Below are 16,032 nucleotides of genomic sequence, written 5' to 3'. Positions count from 1 at the left end.
TATGGGCGTTCAGATAGCTTGGACCCAAGCCAAATAGGGCTTCATAGCTCATAACCAGCATTTTGAATTTTGCCTGGAAACAGACTGGTAGCCAGTAGAGCGATTATGAGAATAAAGTTTATTCATTCGCTAGAACCATCCTCTTTTCAAAAATCTGGCTGCAGCTCTTTGAGCACGTTGGAATTTCTGTGCACTTTTCCAAGGTAGCTGTCACATAGAGCATGTTACAGGAATCAAGAGAGGATGTAGCCAAAGTGTGTGTGTGTCCCTGCCCATCTGCATAAGTCTTTAAAGGGCTGCTTGGCTATTGTTTGTTTCTGCTGCAAATCATTATGTGTTCACTGCCCTTTGATCTTTAGGTGCTAAGTAAAAACCTTCTTCTCACAGGCCTGTTATTTTATATTGTAAACTGCCCTGTGATCCTCACATGAAGGGTGGTATAGTAGTAGTAGTAGTAGCAGTAGTAGTAGTAGTAGTAGTAGTAATAGGAGCCTAGTAAGTTTGAAATAAGCATAGATATCAGCCTTGTATTTGATGTTCTGCTGAGAGCGGAGGAGAGATACAGCACTCCACCACCAGCCTGCTCTCTATTATCTGCATATGCAATTCTTCATCACCTGTGGCTATCAGATTAGTGCTTAAATACAAGGCTTGTTTAGTTGTTCATGGGTTGCTATATCCTTTGACTGCACCTTCAGTCTGCCAGCCTTGATAATCAGCCAAGAAAAGTTCATATAAACTTCTGACTCCCCACCCCGCCTGTTCATATACATGAATATTAAAATGCCCTTGTTATAAATTTTAAAGAACATTCCATATGAACTTGACTTCCTTCCCCCCCACCCTCAGTGGACTGAAATGTGAAGTCAATATTAATATTTAGATTTTATGTACAGTCGGCTCTGCTTTGTAGCTCTGCTGTCATCAGCTCTTGCAATAGATTCTTATAATCTTCAAAGGCTTGGATTTCAGCTTTCATAGAAGCGGGCCTATTATTTTGCAGGCACAGTTATATGGATTCAAAATCTCAGTGTTGCAGAAATGCTTTTGATGGGTTTGAAGCTTGTATGTTATGTAAAGTTAGCTGTCTTATTCACAGCTTGAAATTGCAGGGGACAGAAAAAGGACAAATTTCTCCTAATGAAGCTCTAATGCAGCATTCCAGTAACTTAAAAAAAAAACCTCTCTCTTTTTACCCGATTTATATTTATGAAATAAAATATATCCTTCCTACAAAAATGCATCGCTGTTGTTTTTCTAAGTACTTTCCAAAAATCTGTACCAGCACTACAACATTTACACACAATCCAATGCATGTCTACTCAGAAGTAAATCCCACAATGTTCAGTGCAGTTTACAGCTGAGTAAGTGTAAGCGACGCGGGTGACGCTGTGGGAGCTCACCCTGTCGCGGGGATTCGAACCACCGAAGTCCTAGGCTCTGTGGTTTAACCCACAGCGCCACCTGCGTTCATATCCAACCTTCCTCTAAGGAGTTCAGACAGTACCTAGTTCAATCCCTGCCTCTTCCCTTTTATCCTCACAATAGCCCTGTGAGGGAGGTTAGACTGAATGACAGTGACTGGTCCATAGCTATCAACTCTTCCCTTTTCTTGCAAGGAATCCTATTTGGAATAAGCGAATTTCCCTTAAAAAAAGGGGAAACGTTGACAGCTATGGACTGGTCCAAGGTCTCATTGTGAACTTTTTGTCTGGGGGTGGGGGCTGAATCTGGGTTTTCCTAGTCCATAGGAACCTGTTCCAACTCCAGCTTGCATCAGCTTGGCCAGTGGTCATGGTTGATAGGAGTTGCAGTTCAACACCACCTAGAGGACCACAGGCTCCTGACTGCCTCTGCAGCAATCTGCATGGTGCTGAAGAGGCAGCCTTGTGTATGGAGTCTGTATCTTGAATGACCTCTGCAAAAGGCATTGGGTCCCTTTCCTCATTCAGTGGCACCCAGTAGTGAAAGTTCTCAGCCGGGTGCTGAAGTGCCTCTAGATGTAGGGCTACTTCCAGTCAGAAGGATGATGATAACCATAGCTCTTCAGTTTGCCGACACCAGCTTGCCACATAAATTGCACCACGCCAGCCCATTCCTTTCTAGTGTTACTAGCAAGGAATAGAGCCCAAATGGGGATGGTTATTGAATCGCTCGCTAAAGGGGCAAGGAGAACCATTTTGGATTCAGAACACAGTGAACACACGGACTGGGTGAAAGCTAAATATTTCATTAAATACCCCACAGAAAGCTACAAAGCACCAGCATCAATGGGTGTGATGCCCACAGCTGGAGCTTGCTGGTACATAATGCTTTCTGGATAGCCCAGCCTGTGCTGAGCTTGTTGGAGACCCGGGGTGGCAGTCTTATTAGAATAAAGTTATAAACTCAAACAAAAAAACAAGCATAAGATGGCAAGGGAGTTCAGATAAACCAGTTTATTGCAACATCTCCAACACAGTATATCTTACATGCTTTAGAAACTCAAAAGTTAGTACAGTGGCACCTCAGGTTACATACGCTTCAGGTTACACACTCCGCTAACCCAGAAATAGTGCTTCAGGTTAAGAACTTTGCTTCAGGATAAGAACAGAAATCGGGCTGTGGCGGCGCAGCAGCAGCAGGAGGCCCCCATTAGCTAAAGTGGTGCTTCAGGTTAAGAACAGTTTCAGGTTAAGAACGGACCTCCGGAACAAATTAAGTACTTAACCCGAGGTACCACTGTAATCACTAATCAATCGTACCCAACTACTGTGCGGCCTTTGGTCACACCGTTCATCGTCTCATCAACTAGTGATCCAAATAAAAGATTGAATAGTTCAGGATTAGAAATAGAAGCACAAAGGGAACACTGGGAAGTTTGCCGTATCTTAATGCACATATAAGCATAAATATAAACTCAAGATACCTGCTTTCTAGATTTCTGTTCAGCAAAACACTCTATAACGGCATTTTGGTCAATAAGATCTGGGATAGAATGTTCGATGCTGAGAACGAGAAGATCATTAAGGCATTCATCACCCATGGCTGTCTGAAGTGAGTTCCAACGCAAGATAACTCCAGCACCAGACATGTGGTTTTAACAGACTCTGAAGTCCATGAGATGCACCACCACCTAATCTGATCTGATGCTACATGCACAGGCCTTCCAAGTGTCCCTGTTTTCCAGGAACATCCCCGGATTTACAGAAGCTGCCCTGGTTTCTGATTTGATCCTGGGATGTCCCACTTTTCCTTAGCACATCCCTATTTTCATCAGAGAAATGTTGGAGGGTATGGAGTTATGCAACCCCCGAGCCAAGGAGATAAATAACTATACAACCTTTAGAAGACATCTGAAGTCAGCCCTGTATGGGGAAGTTTTTTAATGTTTAATGTTTTATTATGTTTTTCTATATGTTGGAAGCTGCCCAGAGTGGCTTAGGAAATCCAGTTGGATGGGCGGTGTATTATTATTATTATTATTATTATTATTATTATTATTATTATTATTAAATAGGGCATCCTTATTTTCACCAGAGAAATGTTGGAGGATATGCATGCTAGTATGCAGTAACAGAGGTCCAGATTTTACTATTGAAGCCTTGCAGCGCATATGGACAAGTGTGAGCGTCTTGCTCATTAAGTCGCTGGTCAGCTGCGAGGCATGGAGAGTTCTTGGCAAGAGAGCGTAAGCCTCCAAGGCCAGTGTACTTGGCTGCCCCTCTTCTGCGCAGGCTTGCTAAGTTCAGGGACTGTTTAGTCCATGGAAAATGAAAGTGTTTTAATCTGCTTTGTCAAGTTTGCTCAGATAAGGATAATATTTTCTGACAAGGATGATATCAGATGTGGTTTCTTCCTATTTTAACACCCTGATGCTTGGAAGCCCCAACCTTGAGACACTTCAGGAGCTGCTGGAAACAGAAGGTTGTTTAGGCTAACTGATAAAGCGGGAAGCCTCATAGAAAAATTTCCTCCCTTTATTTGGTGGCAGCGGAACACCTTGTTAGCTGGGGATTCCCTTCTCTCAGAGGCGTGGCTGGAAGTTGGTCATGACAATCTGCTTCCCATTTTGGCCTGGTGCAAGCTGCAATTTTCCCTCCTGGCAAACTGGAACAATGGTAGTGTTGCTGTAGTTGTAATACTGCTTTATAAATGGATAAAGGCTTAAAGGTGATATAAAATGATTTAAAAACAACCAAAGCAGCTTTGTGTCTTGAAATTTAAAGACCATAGAGGGTATCCTGGGCCCAAATTGTTAATTCATGAAAGAACCTTAAACCTGGTCTGGTAGTGTATGGGCAGTCAGCACACTCTTAAGATAACTTGAACTTATTTCAGCTCAGATCCACCTTCGATATTAAACCAAAATAAATATTTAAATCAAGCTCTCTGCCTTTTATCTTATTATTATAATTATTATCTTATAAGTAGCGACTGACCCAAAGTGAGCTTCAGGGCTGGGTGGGAGATTTGAACCCAGGTCTCCCTGGTCCTAGTGCAACACTTAGGTAGCCTAGTCACAATCATTATGAAAGTTAATCAATACACACAGCTGCCAGTCAATGCCAATGTCACTGAGCAAGATGGACTAAGAATATGATAGTGTCCTATGTTACTATGCTGTGTGTAGCAAGCATCAGTTATTGTGTTATTAAGGGTGCAAGGTGATTTATCTGTCCAGAATGTTGGCGCTTCCTCGCTATTTAAATATCAAGTAAGTGCAACAAGTGATCAAATTATCTGGTATTACCAGCTTAAAGCACCCAAAACACACAGTAGCTTTAATCACCCATGAATCATGTCAGGTCACAGTGTAATGACAGAGTAAGAGAGGTGGAGTTGCTATATTCACATGCAACTTCCTTTGAACGGTGTGGAGTTTGGAAGCAATTGTTTTCAGGTGTTAGAGAAAGCTTCCTAAAGATAGCACAATTCAGCAGTAACAGAATCAGACCCTACATGATAAAGAGAAAGCATCCTTATGAACTCATTTTCTTATGTGTGTGTGTGTGTGTGGGAAACCCTTTAAATCTCTGGTCTTCAGTTTGTGGGTCAGAACCCACTAGTGGGTTGTGGCCTAATCCAATGTGAGTCACAACAGGAGCACTCCCCACCATGCAAATATATGGTGAAATATTAAGAATTTGGTCCCCAAATGCATGCTTGGGTTTAAAGTTGGTCTTGGGTCTGAAAAGGTTGAAGATATCTGCTTTAAATGAAGTGACGTGATTTACCAGAGAGACAGAGTGACATAATGTTTAGTGAGCGCCGCAACCCCAGAGTCGTTCGCGACTGGACCTAATGGTTAGGGGTCTCTTTACCTTTAGGACTGGGAGGGAGACCCAAGTTCAAATCCGAGTTACCCTTAGGCCAACAAGCAGCCTAACACGCATCTAGGATTGTTGTGAGGATAAGAGGAAGCATGTGTATGTAACCTAGAGCTCAAAGGAGGAAATCTGCAGATGCAAGGGAAAGAAGGAAGTAGTATAGCACAGCACAGCAGCAGCTGTGCAACCTGATCTTATTGGACTTCCTTCCATGTAAAGGTGTACGGAATTTATACAGCCAGATCTACTCAGTAAGCAAACTATACAGGACATATTAGTAAGTATTTAAAAGCATTTATAAACCGCTTAATATTTGATAAATCTCTTAAGCAGTGTTCAGTACAAAAACAACTCATAAAATACTTAAAAGCATATAATAACAAGTAGAGCAGGAATTCAGGACACTCATTTGCCCCAGCGAAATGCGTATGGAATCACTGCAAATGTACAACCTAATTTTCTTCAAGCATATTTTACTCTGAAACAAGCCTTTCTATGTTCAGTGGGACTTTCTTCCACAAAGCACTGCAGCAGATGTACACAGTGAAGTATCTAAGTGTCAGCCATGCATCTGCTCAAGATAGTAGTACCGCCTATTTTGCCTATTCAGACCACACCTGCAATCCTGTGTTCAGTTCTGGGCGCAGTAATTTAAGAAGGATATTATTGACAAGATGAAACATGTGCAGAGAAGGGCAACTGAGATGATCAAGGGTCTGGAAACCAAACCTTATGAGCAATGGTTCAGGGAGCTGGGTATTTTTAGCCTGGTCAAGAGAAGACTGAGAGGAGATATTAAAGCCATCTTCAAATATCTCAAGGGCTGTCCCATGGAGGATGGGGCGAGCTTGTTTTCTGCTGCTCTGGAGGCTAGAACCTGAACCAATGGGTTCAAGTTACAAGGAAGGAGATTCCGACTAAACAACAGGAAGAACTTTCTGATGGAAAGCGCTGCTGGACAGCGAACCGGCCTCCCGCAGAAGGTGGACTCTGCTTCATTGGAGGTTTCTAGCACTGCAGAGGGTCCCCTCGAGGTCCCTTCCAACGCCACAATTTTATGATTCTGTAAGTCCAGGGGAGCCCAACAGAGCTTTTCCTAGCCTAATTTCGGGGGCACGTGCACTCATAAGCAACCCCAGGTTATTTGCACCATGGGACTGTCGCGGAGCTGGGGTGGGGGGGGCAACCTTCCATCTCTTTCCCCTTCCCTCCGGATTGTTTTGCCCAGGGTGGGGTGGAGAGGGGCTGGGTATTGCACGGGATCCCTGGGCGCTGCGCGCGCCCCGCCTAGCTCATTATCACCATCCCTCCGCCTCTTCTGGGCGATACGTGCGGACTCGAGCCTCCCCCGCGCTCGCAGGGGAACAGCCAGGGGCGTGGTCGATGGCAGTGATGACGTAGCGAAGCGGAGGCGGAGAGAACTGGAAAGCGAGAGGAGCGGGGTGCGTGGGGAGAGGGGGGCGGAGAAAGAGGGCTGCACGAGTCGCGCAGGCGCAGCACCTTGTTTACCCCGTTCTTATCCAGAATGTGTCTTATATGCTGTCCTTTACCCCCCCTCCCCCTCCCTTGCATTCCCGAGTCCTCCCGGCAGATGCCGCTCTAGGCCCAGCAGCGGAGAGCGTGCTCGGTAGCCGCCAGGTGGCGCCTGCGCTCTCCATTCGCTCTCCTGCCGCCGAGCTGCGAACACCCCAAACAATCCCCAGCGCCGCCGCCACCGCCAAATTAAATAATCCGCCCGTTTCGCTCCCTTCAAACCCCCCCTCCCACAACGCCCCGCTCGAGGGCCCCCCCTTCTCGGCCTTCCTACTAGGCCCCACTTTCCACCCCCCCCTCCCCCGCTGCGGGGGCCTTTGAAGGTAAGGGGTCGACCTGACCCGAGTTGTTTGGCCTTGGAAGTGAGAGCGAGGGAGGGAAAGCAGAGAGGAGAGAAGCGAACTGCAATAATTACTTGGAAGAGGAGAGCGAGACAGAGAGAGGACAGGAGGGGAAAAGGCGCGCAGGGCCCGAGGAGCCCCGTCACCGCCAGTCCAGCCAGGCCTGCCGGGTGAGGTAAGTTCGACCGTGGCGTAGAAGCTTCTGGAAGTTTATTTTTCTGAGGAGGGAAAAATTCGAGGGGGGAAGTTGTTTGTTTGAAATCAAATCGCCGCGAGGGGAGGGGCGCGCGCGTGTGTTTGCGGGGTTTTGTTTTTTTTAAAAAAAAAAATTTAAAAAATGATTATTATTTATTTTTTGAGCGGCGGCGGAGGGGGGGGGGTGTACGGAGAAGGAGGCAGCGGGCGGTGGGGGGGGGAAAGAAAGGGAAGGGGCCAGCGGCAACAACAACAACAACGGCGGTGTTGTGTAATATATATATAGATAGATATCTGGAAATATCGGTGTCCCTATCCATCTTTCTTTGAATGTGGAATGTAGGGCAGGCCTCGGAACAGCTCGAGTCTGAGGGGAAACTCGCAAGCGCAGGCAAGATGGAGGACGCGGGGCCGAGCGAGCGAGGAGGGAGGAGGAGATGGTGGGGGATGAAGGCGAAGGAGCCCCACAGACGCTGCCTTGCCCTCCCGCCTCCCCTCATTCGCTCGCCCCTTTTCCCGGCGCTCCTTTGGACGCGGCGGCGGCGGCGGCGGGAGGGAGCGAGCCTGAAGACGGAAATAACCCCCCTAATTTTTTTTTTAAAAAAAAATACAAATCGCACCAGTCTTAAAATTGCTGTTTTCCTTCTCTTTCTCTGACTCCATTCCCCTCTTCTCCAACCAACCTCCTTTCAACCGGAGAGGAAAAAGGCCTAGCCCGCCTCCTTCGGGCGCAAAAAAATGGAGACTCGCCCCTATCCGTTCCTCTGTGCCCCCCTCTCCCCCGAAAAAAAACAACCAACCCGATCCAGGCGTTATTGTGTGGGATGGGGAAGCTGCCAGGGTAGGTAAGAAGGAGAGGATGCGAGCCTGTGTTGTCTGCTATTAAGAGCTACGGCTGGCAAGATGGAGGATTTCCAGCAGATTATTTTTGGAGGGGATGGAAAGGGGTGTGTAGTGTGTGCGTGTTAGAAAAGGGCACTTCGTTGGATATGTTGGGTTTTTTTTTTAAAAAAAAACAACCCACCACCACAACAACAACAGCACAAATGCCTAACCTCTTAACGTTGTCAACCGCCCTAAGATCTGCGCATGAAGGGCGGTATACACATCGTAACAAATAATAATGATGATGATTCTCCCAACTCCCCAAGCCGGGAGAAGGCGAGTCGGACTTCTCGGTTCTCCGTGGGAGGAATTTACGGGGGCGCTTGTAAGACACGCTTGGTGGCAGAGAAATCAGGAAGGGTGTTTTATAAACGACTAGTGGTGTTTCTGCCTTCCGATCCTTCTCTACCCCCCCCCCCCAGCACTCCCCTTTCCCCTCCCACACCCTCCTCCACTTCAAGCGATGAGAATGAAAATGACATACGTTTTATTATTTTTTAAATTGCTTTGCATATTGGGGAATTAAAAACTTGCGAGCGGGCGTATGCCTCGAGCTGGACGGAAAACCCTCAACTTTTCTTGTCCTCCTGTGACTTTGGCAGAGGGACAGTATATCATGGGAAAGGGATGTACTGGGAGGAGTGAACACTCCTGTCTTTCTCTCTGTTCGGGCAGGAACTTTTGCGCGAGTTGTTTCTCCACACCGATAATGATTTTTAAAGTGAGCTGTTGGGAAATCGTGGGATTTGCTTCTTGCCCACTTCCATCTCGACGCATTTTGAAAGTGTGAGGAATGTACAGCTCGGTGTCCTGAACATGTTTACGTAGAAGGAATTTGCACTGTGTTCAGACAGCCTTTACTCACCAGTAAAAACCCTAAGGATTGTAACCTTAGACATGTCGTTTCCCACCCCCACCCCCGGCCTTTTATGTTTTATGGTGGCCGCTTTGAACTGTTAGTGGTGATGGTGGGGGAACCAAACCCCTGTTCAAAGTGACTTTTTGGTGTGCTTGTGCTGCTGGAAACCCCGCTGGGTCACTGCCGGGTGGGAGGGGAGGAAGAGGCGGAAGGAGGCTGTTTAATAGCTTTGGGGTTTTTTTTTTATTTTGGCGCCACTTTTGTTTTAGATACAGTACTCGCTTGTAGCTTTTTTCCCGTTCTCTCCACACTCTTAGAAATTGAGCTGATTACTCTCCAGGTATGAACTGGTCCCACTTTCTTAGACGTAAACCTATCCTTCCGTCGGCGGATCTGGTATTTTTGTATCTTGGGTGTTTGTGTGTGTGTTTGTGTGCGTGTCCGTCCGTCCGTCCCTGAAAATAGGGCGGCGGCGAAACGACCCAAAGTGGGTGAAACCTTGTGAGATTCTTCCCACTCACGATTTTTGGTGGTGTGCGGTGTCTAGCGTGAACTTGCTGCCCTTGGATTTTGAAATGTGTTAGTTTTACCGCCTGCTTTTTCCATTTTCTGTTGACTTGTTAAGCTCCGTTTTGAACCTCTTTGTGTCCACTTTCAGCACATGTATGTATATATGGGGCAGGGTATTGATCAACTTGCCAGTCGACCTAAGCAACTGGGGGTCTCCCCGGGCGCTGCTGCCCTCGAGGCTTTCCACACCGCGGCTTGTAGCCCTTATTCGGTAGTTCCCTTCCTGCGGTGAGGGAGGAGGTGCTTTTGGCTGCCACACCCCATGTTTGTTTCATTCTAGCCGAGGCTCGGCTCGGCTCGGCTCGTCCCGTCCCCTTTCCCCATGGAGATGCCGGCTTAGCTCCGTTCTCTCGACGCCGACGGGTTAAGAGGAGGAAACCTGCCGAACAAAATTATCTGTTGTTGTCGTCGTCCTCCTCTTAGGGAAGGAGGGTAGTTTTCTTTTTTCTCAGCATCACGGGGGAGGGCGGGGAGTCGGGTTACCGAAGTGCGTCACACACAGTCCTTGTTGATGGGGCCTACTCCGCAGCCGACTTGTGCTCCGCTGTTCGCAGAAATCACCCCCGCCCACCCTCTCCCTGCATTCTCGCTTTCGTCAGCCTCGCTAGAAGACACCGAATCTTCTATTCTTGGCAAGTGGGTTTAAGTGCACTTGAGGAAAGGCTGGATTTGTAAACATCTGAACACGCGTGTGTTTCTGAATGCAAATCATTTTGAGTTTGTGGACAAAGTAGTGCATGATTTAAGACCTACTCCCTGAAAGTGCTAAGGCCTACTCCCTGAAAGTGCGCTGTAGAAAGAGAGGTATTTCAATCCAAACCTTGGGGCAGCCATCAGAAACATCGTCTGGAGTCTTGCAGATACAGCATCTGCCCTGAATTTCAACCAAAGCTTACGCCTCTGCTTAAGGACACAACAGAAGCTTTGTAAGTTAAGACTGTTCTCAGTAGTGTACGATGCTTATAGATTTGGGGTGTTTTGCAGTGGAGATATAATACTTTCCACGTGGTGTCTCTTCAACATGGGGTATGATATTTTGGAATAAAAGGACACTGCGGTCTGCAGTGCATTGTTTACAAACAGCCTAAAGTTTCTCAGCAAGCTAGGAGGTGATGGTCAGTATTTTTACTACCATAGATTAATAATGTTTCATGGTTTCATAACCTAGAGCCTGTCTTAGCCCAACCTCAAAAGGTGACCCACTTTTAAGATTATACTGTATTCTTTTCATTTTCTCCTCTTTGGCTCTCTCTTCCAACTCAACTCCTTGCCATTCCTTTCTTATTTCCTTGTCTTAATCCTGCCCTTCACCCTAGGGTCTCAAAGTGGGCTACAGCAATTGAAACACAATATTAAAAATAGTTCAAAACAACTTAAAATCATAAATTGCTGCTGCTCTTGCAATTCACATTCAGTTGGATATGATCTACATGTGTCACTAGCCTTTTTTATGACTGCTCCCTTACCACCTCAAACCAGGGACATTTTTGACATTATGTAACACTTGGGCCGAACTGTGGTGTCAGATATGTTTGTACAAAGTGCTGAAAAGTTATTAACAGCTCTGTAATCATGGAGTGCTTAGTATTTAGTTGCTATTTTGTGAGTAAAAACAACTAAGAGTCTGGTTGGTACCTTATTGTGGCATTAGTTTTTCTGAACCAGAGCTTGCCTTTACTGTATAAGAGATCTGGCAAAGTGAGATTTAGTCCGCAAAAGCTTGTTGTTGTAGTTGTTTAGTCGTGTCCGACTCTTTGTGACCCCATGGACCAGAGCACGCCAGGCACTTCTGTCTTCCCGCAAAAGCTTATGCCACAATAAATGGGTTAGTCTGTAGAGTGCCACTATATTCTTAGTTGCTCCTAGTGGAACAGACTAACGTGGCTACCCTTTCGAATTTTGTGAGACAAAACTGTAGGGTGCCCATAGGTTGATCAAACCAATGGCATTTTTCTGAGTTTGGGGGTTGTGGAAGAACAGTTTCTTGCTAGTTTTTCTAGTTTCCATGGCTCTAGCTTTAGAACTTGGATAGGCAAATATATACATTCCTGAGACAGAGATTTTATCTGGTGCACCCCAGGAGCAGAATTCACAGTGCAATTCAAAACAGTGCTAATCTGAGTAGGAAAGGTTAGGGTGCATTGTATATTCCAATGCACTGAACTGGCCTTGAATTAGTATAAATAACTTATAGCAGCCAAAGCTCTCTTGGCATAAATTAAGGTGATACAAGTTACACTGGTGTAGAGGGCAAAAGGGGTGTGTGTCAAGAATGGGAAATGGGTTTGCTGGAGTGGAGAGAGGAATAAACATAGTAATGCTGATCCTAGCTGATTTCGCTAGCAGAATTCTGTGTAAGAGACACCACTAAAACTGCAGGTAAAACTAAAATCATCCCATAAGAGTCAACCAAAGGGCAGAAAATAACACTTTATGCTTCCCACCCCACACAGCCCGGCACCACATACCCTGCCTGAAGCAGCTAGAATGTAGCTTACATTGCCGTATGAACATCTTGGCTGTGAGTCTGGAAGACCTGCTCCCTGTCTTTGTAACCTTTTCCTACTTTGCGTGGGTGGGCAGTGTCCTGACGGACTCTAGCTACAAAAGCTGAGGTGGCTGAGTAGACTTTTGTGTTGGGGGATTGCTTGTGGGATTTTGTTACTGTTGTTGATATAATTTTTTGGTATCATTTTAAAATCTCATTATTTATGTGGAACTTTCTCAATTTGGTTATATACTTCTTGATATGCTTTATTTATTTCTGACTATTGTTATGTCTGTAATTTTGAAATTTTTTTTCTATTGTCAGGCACTTTCAGCATAGTTTTATCTATGGAAAGGGAACATACAAATAAAATGATGATCTGCTTGCTTAGGATTACTTTGCTCAAGACCACCACTTCCCTGATACCACATTCTTCTGCCAGTCCCCCCCCCCTTCCATACACACAAGATCACCCTCCCCAGACCTGGAGGCTGATGATGTCAAATTTATGCTCAAATTTGTCAAATGCTTCTGACTATGAACTTTATAACAGTTGATGCTCACTCAGTAAATTACTCTTCTTTTGTTTCTCATAATACAGTGGTACCTTGGGTTACAGATGCTTCAGGTTACAGATGCTTCAGGTTGCAGGTTAAGAACTTTGCTTCAGGATGAGAACAGAAATCGTGCAGTTGCAGCGGGAGGCCCCATTAGCTAAAGTGGTACCTCAGCCTAAGAACAGTTTCAGGTTAAGAACGGACCTCCAGAACGAATTAAGTTCTTAACCCGAGGTACCATATATAGTTGTCCTGATGGAAGATAATGTCTGATAGCCTCAATTCCTGTGCAATTCTGCTGAATTTTCAGGAAAATACACCCTATACATTTGTTGCCAGATCACATATTTACCATGTGCTGAATGTGTGTGAAGGGAAATGTATTTTTCATATGTGAGAAGTAAAGTATAGCGTTTGATGGTTTACTTGGCAATGTGAGTTTTTGAGGTGTTAGTGAATAGCTCAAAGTCATGTGGATAGGTGTTTGAACCAGGTCTCCCTGGTCTAAGACCAGCACCCTAATTACTATCCAATACTGTACAGTACTGGCTTTTCATATTAGTTGTGTTTGCAAGCGGGGTGGGGGTGGGGAGTTGCTGATTCAGCCAATGGTCATTCCCGATAGAGTAGAATGGTTGAAGGTTGGTAATGTTGTAGAGTGCCATTCCATGTTATGAAAAGTTGAAATGATTACTCACATGGTTGTGAGTCTGTTCTGATTTGAACACATGGGCAGTTGCATTCATCTATAAAAAATAAAGTCAGTTTTTTGCTCAAGCAGTTTTTGGTGGTGGGCACCATCTTAGGGCACACACAGATTGTATAGAAATGCCTTCCTCAGATAATATGCTTAGCTGAAGCTGTGTTTCTGGAACTGTGATATTCTGTGTCTCAAAACAATGCTATTATATTTAGCAATATAAATTGTTGATTTTGTGTACCCTTTATCTTGCACCACTCAAGTTGTGAAAAAGAACTCATTTGACTAAAATAATAATCTGAATTTGTTTTAAACAAACAGCTATGGCAAAATTAGCCACATGTTTCTGTCTGTCTTGATCCTCCCAAGGTAGTGGTTTATTACTGACCCCAGCAGCTGTTTGAGTCCAGGACAGGATTTCAAAAAATACATATTTCAAAGTCAGTTTATTAGCCATTGTACAGTTAACCACTACATTCAGGCACTAATCCAGGGATTGCACAGCCACTCCTGATTTCAGGTGCTATGAAGAAATAATCTGTATATCGTTGGTGTACTTATGACAACTCTCATCAGCCAAGGCAGACTTATCACAACCACTTTTACACCACTTATGGACCAATATTACCATGAGAAAGGATTGTTTTAAAATTATTTCAAGCTATGTGGTAGTGTTCTAATTCCTTACTCATTTGCTTATTGAGTGCTTGTTGCTCTATAGCCCCTATTAAGCTCTGCAACTATCAAAGAGGAGGCTTATTTCTGCCCATCTTTCCCCAAGAACCAGTAATTCTGCACTGACTATTTGCACTATCCCAAATAGTCTGTTAATGCAACCACGCACAATATACACAGAGTAGACATAAAAATGGGGAAAGAAGGAGCATAACAGCAATATGCTGTTAGAGAAATTATGTGTTATCTCTCAGGGGCACAGCAATGATAGGAAGAAATAATGGGAAGGAAAAAAAGGGGGGAATAAATGAGCAGTTCTGTATTTGAGTTAGTTTGGGTGGATGGTGAGATTGTATATGTGAAGTGTATTCTCCCCCCACTCCATTTTTAGGGGTGTTTTCAATACTTTTAGCTGTTTGGGTTATATACCGTATTTTTCGCTCTATAAGACGCACCAGACCACTAGACGCACCTAGTTTTTGGAGGAGGAAAACAAGAAAAAAATATTCTGAATCCCAGAAGCCAGAACAGCAAGAGGGATCGCTGCACAGCGAAAGCAGTGATCCTTCTTGTTGTTCTGGCTTCTGGGATAGCTGCGCAGCCTGCATTCGCTCCATAAGACGCACACACATTTCCCTTTACTTTTTAGGAGGGAAAAAGTGAGTCTTATAGAGCAAAAAATACGGTAATTGTGTTCCTCTTTCTATGAAAATGCTACCCATCCCAGTTTTGCATAGTAAAGCAAAACACAGCAAATGCATTAAGCCATTTTCAGGTAGTTTTCTTAAACTGTATGTGTGCTTTAGGGCAAGAGTAGACAAGATTTTGCCCTCCAGATGTTCATGCACTTCAGCCTGGTTTACACATCACATTAAGCCATAGCTTATTATACATATCACTTACTGTGAACAAACAAAGGGGGAAGTTGCTTTGGAAGTTGCCCTGAGCTCCTTAGATGAAAGGCATGATGCACATTGGAGGCAACTAAATTAAATTCGCTAAAATATTGACATAAATCTAGCTAAACATTTCTATAATCAGCATACTTTGGTGCTCTGTCGTCCTTCCAAAACCTCCCCCCAACAACATCATCACCTCAGCCACCTCAACCTAGCTAGGGGCACCATGGTAGAAGTAGGCTTCCATAACCATTTACCTAACTGAATGGGGAATCACAGACAGAAACAACAACCATACACACCTTCCTTTAGATGATCCAACAATCAGAAATGAGCAGAAATGGGCATCTAGGAATGTTAAAATTCTGCAGATCACCTGTAAGGAAAAGGAGTGGGCTGCAAGATAAAGTGCTTGCTCACTTTACCCCCAAATAGCAGTTTAGCAGGATTTTAAAAGGTAAAAGACCCCTGATAGTTAAGTCCAGTCGCGAATGACTCTGGAGTTGCGGCACTCATCTCACTTTACTGGCTGAGGGAGCCGATGTTTGTCCGCAGGCAGTTTTTCCGGGTCATGTGGCCAGCATGACTAAGCTGCTTCTGGCGAAACCAGAGTAGTGCACGGAAACACCGTTTACCTTCCTGCCGGAGCAGTACCTATTTATCTATTTGCACTTTGATGTGCTTTCGAACTGCTAGGTTGGCAGGAGCTGGGACTGAGCAACGGGAGCTCACCCCGTCACGGGGATTCAAACCGATCGGCAAGCCCTAGGCTCAGTGGTTTAGACCACAGCACCATCTTTGTCCCACAGCACAGGATTTTAGCTGCTTTCAAATAGTTCTGTATGTTCAGCTCTGGCTGCTCCACTCCGTTGGATCAGTATTTTTGTCTTTTGCCTCTCAGTGTCTTAAGTTCTAGTGCAACAGAAAGCCATGTGTTCTGCACACCTTTTTTATCAGTTGAGATCATAAATTTGCTTTCTGTCCATTAGTTGTAAGGACGAGATGGCAAGGGGAAGCTGTG

At 45.0% G+C, this 16,032-nt stretch overlaps 1 protein-coding gene across 4 annotated transcripts in view; it reads left to right on the top strand.

The window, feature by feature from the left end:
• The first annotated feature begins 6,968 nt into the window (after window positions 1-6,968).
• STAG2 (STAG2 cohesin complex component) overlaps window positions 6,969-16,032 on the top strand; it is a 65,634-nt gene continuing 56,570 nt past the window's right edge. The window contains exon 1 of one of the 4 annotated variants that reach the window (XM_079962392.1): window positions 6,969-7,165. The gene's annotated coding sequence lies outside the window, so the exon portion shown is untranslated. Of the gene's footprint in view, window positions 7,359-9,340; window positions 9,463-10,481; window positions 10,619-16,032 lie in introns of those variants that run through there. The other 3 variants (XM_079962390.1, XM_079962393.1, XM_079962391.1) reach the window with 3 other exon arrangements.

The sequence above is a fragment of the Podarcis cretensis genome (assembly GCF_951804945.1).
Source record: "Podarcis cretensis genome assembly, chromosome: Z".
NCBI lineage: Eukaryota > Metazoa > Chordata > Lepidosauria > Squamata > Lacertidae > Podarcis > Podarcis cretensis.
Note: the sequence above shows the minus strand (reverse complement) of the source record. Positions and strands in the feature narration are given on the sequence as shown.